The sequence below is a fragment of the Stomoxys calcitrans genome, chromosome 2 (genome assembly GCF_963082655.1).
Source record: "Stomoxys calcitrans chromosome 2, idStoCalc2.1, whole genome shotgun sequence".
Lineage (NCBI taxonomy): Eukaryota > Metazoa > Arthropoda > Insecta > Diptera > Muscidae > Stomoxys > Stomoxys calcitrans.
The window spans coordinates 100,200,471-100,206,232 of record NC_081553.1 but is presented as its reverse complement, the minus strand read 5'-3'; positions in this window follow the sequence as shown (position 1 = coordinate 100,206,232).

The following is a 5,762-nucleotide window of genomic DNA, read 5'->3' as shown; positions in this document are numbered from 1 at the left end:
AAACACGTCATGCAAAGTTTCAGCCAAATCGGATAGGAAATGCGCCCTTTAGGAGCTCAAGAAGTCTAATCGAGAGATCGGTTTATATCGCGGCTATATCAGGCTATGCGCTGATTTAGGCCGTACTTGGCACAGAACACTTCATGCAAAACTTCAGCTAAATCGGATAAGAAATGCGCCCTCTAGAAGCTCTAGAAGACAAGACTCAAGGTCATCTTATATGGTTATGGGCCGATTTGAACCATACATAGCACAATTGTTGGAAGTGATATCAAAACACCACGTGCAAAATTTCAGTCAAATCCGACGAGAATTGCGCCCTCTAGAGGCTCAAGAAGTCAAGACCCAAGATCGGTTTATATGGCAGCTATATGAAAACATGGGCCGATTAGGCCCATTTACAATCCCAACCGAGCTACACTAATAAAAAGTATTTCTACAAAATTTCAAGCGCCTAGCTTTTCTCCTTCGAAAGTTGGCGTGCTTTCGACAGACAGACGGCCGGACGGACATGGCTAGATTGACTTAAAATGTAATGACGATCAAGTATATATATACTTTATGGGGTCTCCAACGCATATTTCGTTGTGTTACAAACAGAATGACGAAATTAGTATACCTCCTTCCTACGGTGGAGGGTATAAAAAAACAAGCAACAACGTATTAGGTTCCCCCGGGCCAAGCATTGGATACCTATCACTATCTTATCTATATATCGTTAAAATCCCATAAGAAAGACACCATTTCTGAAGACAAGAAGTATATTCGGCAGAACTATATGCAACTATATCCCCTAATGATGCGATCTAGACTATATTCGAAATGTATACCGGATTTTTGGGTGTTATTCAAGGCGCGGATAAAGATTTTTAACACTTTTATTCGACTTACAGTAACAAATTTTAGCGAAATCGTGTAGTAAATGCCTCTTCTATGCCCTAAAGACCTAACATTTGGAGATCGTATGATAGCTATAAAAAATATGCCCTGATGTGGTCAATAATCGGCATGGTTCTAAAGAGGTCTAGCACAACACACTGTTCTTAGTTTCTTATCTAAGATATCCAAAACCGATGGATGTCCGGCGTCAAAACCAACTCTGTCAAATTTGAGCAAAATCGAATGAAAAATGGGTCTTTTATAGCTCTATATAAGATTAGGTTGAAAAGAGGGTGCAGATATTAATCCGCCCCATGCCACTATGGACATACACCTAAGCCAGTAATTGGCTTGTGTGAGCTCTAAAAACTAAAAAGCTACCTCGATGAAGAAAGTTTTAAGTTAGGAATTACGTGTTATTTAAAAAATCCTAAAATGTTTTCCATACCACTTCCCTAAGTTGGCGCCTGTAGCCGCGAAACTTAGCCGCGAAAGCCGAGTCTCATCACCTTCCCCACATGCTATCACTTGCCACACCGATTTTGCATAAGTGAGCTCGTAGTCCTATGTGTCCCGTTATGACACCAAAAGCTGTACTGACCTCCTTCTTACTTCCTTTCATTTATATTGCCTCGTTCTCTCACGATCCGGATCACCCGATGTGATTTTCGGCGTCCTACCGATTGTTTCGCTGTTCCATATGTTTGTCGCCCATGTTCTTAAATCGGACAGCGTCAATCTGAAAGGCTTCGAGTTCTCTGGCCTTCACTGCCAAATCGTCTGCCATTTCATTCCCTCTTACTCAGTTATGGCCTGGCACCCAAACGATGCGATTGTGCCATCCTTAGAGAAGTTGTTAATTGTTAGCGACCTTACCCTCCTGGTTGCCTTCGGGTTAATCAAGTTTATCGACGGCAGTCCTCTGGAATTCACCGCCAAATCGTCTGCCCTTCCATTTCCCCTTACTTCGTTGTGGCTCGGCACCCAAACGATGCTGATTTTACCATCCTCAGAGAAGGCGTTAATCTCCTTCTTACACTGCAAGGCTGTTCGTAACCTTACCATCCTAGTTGTTATTGGCCCTATGGCAACTTTACTGTCGGTAAAGATGTTGACACTCGACGTCCTCGCGTTAACACCACACCCCTTCATGCATTCCGTGATCGCCCGGATCTCCGCCTGCAGGACCGTATTATGGTCAGGCAGTATAAAACAGATCTCAGTCCCTGGGTTCTCAATGTAGACGGCCATGCCCACTCTGTTCTCTGGCTTTGATCCATCCGTGTAACATGATCTTCCAGATGGCAATACTAGGGTTCCGTCAATCCAAGAGTGTACCGATGGCAGCAGTGCCTCGCACTTGACTTCAAGGTTCACCTCAGGTATCCGATCGGAAGTCTCTTCCCACACTCAACGCGTTAATACCACACCACTTCACGCATTCCGTGATCGTCCAGATATCCGCCTGCAGGACCGTATTATGGTCAGGTAGTCTAAAACAGATCTCAGTCCCTGGGTTCTCAATGTAAACCCCCAGGCCCACTCTGTCCTCTAGGTTTGATCCATCCGTGTAACATGATCTTCCAGATGGCAATACTAGGCTTCCGTCAATCCAAGACTGTGCCGATGGTAGCAGTGCCTCGTACTCGACTTCAAGGTTCATCTCAGGTATCCGATCGGAAAGCTCTTCCCTTCCTTTCAGGTTTTCTATCGTCGCCTCAACTATAACGCGATGGTATGAGCTGCTCCCATCCTCAATCCATTCTCCCATCGCCTTAAGTCTCATAGCCACAGTGGCTGCCTCACACTTAGTCTGTATGTGATTGGGTCGGATATCTAGAATAGTCTCCAGTGCCCTAGGGCCCGTGGGCGTTGGCGTGGTCCGCAACGCTCCGCATATGCCAAGACAACATGTTCTCTGACCTTGTTGTATGGTCCTCGGCTTCAGTCCCCATTTCGAGCCTACAGCCCGTCTACATAGTGCCCAACATCTGTGAGCCTTCTCAGAATAAGAAGTATTTGTGCAAAATTTCAAGCGGCTAGCTTTACTCCTTCAAAAGTTTGCGTGCTTTCAACAGACAGACGGACGGACATGGATAGTTCGACTTAAAATGTCACGACGATCAAGAATATATATACTTTATAGAGTCTTGGACGACTATTTCGAGGTGTGGCAAACAGAATGACGAAATAAGTAAACCCCCATCCTATGGTGGAGGGTGTAAAAATGGTATGGCAGCCATGTTAAAATTTTTCCCCAAAGAGATGTCGCACTGCGGCACACCTTTCGGACTCGGCTATAAAAAGGAGGTCCTTTATCATTGAGCTTGAACATGGATCGGAAAGCACTCAAATGATATGTGGGAAGTTTGACTCTGTTCCTAATGGAGTGTTCATGGGCAAATTTGCAATTTTGCTATCCTAGTCTTCCAAATGTTGAGCAAATATGCTTTTTGGAAGTGGGTAATGATCTTTGCCTTATGTTATGTTTCTATCAACCTCTCTAGAGTCTTCAGCATAAAGAATTAAAGACTAATAGGAAAAAAATTGCTCGCCTCCGTGAGGTAAGGTTAACTGCTATCGGAATGAAGATGACCTTTGTGTCCCTCCATCTCACAGGTATATACCACATGCTGACACAAGCAGAGTATATCTCACTAAGGCAAGGAGCCAGTCTATCGGACACAGCTTGTAATAAAACCGATGTTTGTATACTCCCAATCTTCTTTAATAAACTAATTCATTAAATAAATCACATCTATAGAGCCTGACAAATAAATTAAATTATTTTCCATTTCAATTTTTTCGCACTAACATTTTCTTCATATTGCAATACCTGGCTAACAAAAACATAATCATATTGTGTGAATAAATGGGTAAATAGAGTTACATATACTGAGCACAATTGTTTAATGTACTCGTACTCGTAATTAGCTGATGTCTGACGTTATTTTAATACAACATATGAACCCAAGTGCATTGTCTGTCAGAGTAATGCATCAGCTTTATGATGAAAGTTATGACATCTTATAGTAGTAGTTGCAACTATGCCAAAAAGTCTATAGGGAAATTTTTTAGAGTGTTTGATTTTTTATTTAATGTAATGAATATATCATAATACTTGTGTTAAGTTTACGAGGGCTGCTATATAGAGATGTGCGCATGAGAGAAAAACCTTTTACTCACGCTCGATTTTTTTAAGTCGACTCACGTTCACGCACGCTCATGAGACGAAAATTTTACTCACGCACGTTCATGCAGGTCTCACGATTCACTCACGACTCACAAAGTACTCATAAAACACTCACAACTCACAAAGTACTCATGAAACACTCACGACTCACTAAGTACTCATGAAACACTCACGACTCACGAGAAGATCACGACTCACGAAAAACTCATGAGTCACGGTTAAACAAATATTTTTCCATTTTTCATGCGTCTCAAACCATACAGCATTTGAACGTAGGAAAATTAATATATAATATGTTGTTGGTGTTGTTGTTATAGCCACATTTGCATGTGGAGATGGCAATCCTCGTCAAATTCTTATAGGCGAGCAAGCTCGTTCCGGTCTTTGGTCATTTGTTAACCGATTCACACGAAAATTGGCACAAAGGATTCCGTAATGAATCCCGGTATACTACTGAATTTAATAGAAATTGGTTCAGATAGATATAGCTCCCATATGTATTTTCGTCCGATTCTGAATAATACTAAATAATTTTATAATTTGTTAACTGATCTTCACAAAATGGATCAGTCAAATACGATCAATAAAGATCATATGGGATTCAGATAAAGGCATTTATATTCTTATACTGTTAGTCAAGCGATATACATTTACTATTGGGTTGCCCAAAAAGTAATTGCGGATTTTTTAAAAGAAAGTAAATGCATTTTTATTAAAACTTAGAATGAACTTTAATCAAATATACTTTTTTACACTTTTTTTTCTAAATCAAACTAAAAGTAACAGCTGATAACTGACAGAAGAAAGAATGCAATTACAGAGTCACAAGCTTTGAAAAAATTTGTCAACGCCGACTATATGAAAAATCCGCAATTACTCTTTGGGCAACTCAATATATAAAAGAGTTGCGGGACTGACTGACTGATCATCGCCCAGCCCAAACGGATAATGTTAGAATCATGAAATGTTGCAGGAATGTTGGTCTTGGATCTTAGGAACGGAATAAGGATGGATTTGGTGATATTCGTACGTTTAGGTACTAAAAAGAACGAAATGGTACATATTTGTCCAGCGCTAACGGAAAGCGATAGAATTATGTTCTTGGGCTGAAATTAATGAGCTTCTCGAAAAAATTAGGTTTGGTAAAAAAATTGGCAAATCGTACCGGAAGTGAGAGAGAGTACCGCAAATAGTACTATTTTGTACTTTCTTCCAACTAGAGTTCTGAATTTTGAAACTTAAATACACTGTAGCAATCTTAATTAGTTGACTATAAGAGTTTGTGGAAATTTGTACATTTAGGTTCCAAAAAAGTATCAAAAAGGTACTAAATGGATGAACTTTGTATAGGGCGGAATTTGAAAATTTGACTTAAAAGACGTTTGGTGCAAAAGGATAAGAGTGAAAAGAAAAGAATAATAAAATAATACATGTACTGGGAGAAAACGTAAGTTTATTACCGCAATTGGTTCCATTTGGTACTTTCTTCACATATGGAGCTAGAGGTCTGATGATGGGTGTGATGGGTGACTTAATGATATATTCAAAATTCTTAAACTTTAGTACCAAAATTGGTACTATTTGGTGCTTTCTTTACAGATGGGGCTAGAGGTCTGAAATTTGGCATTCAGATACAACTAGCAACAATATATTGGATAATTATGGGCTTTTTACAATTCGTACATTTTAG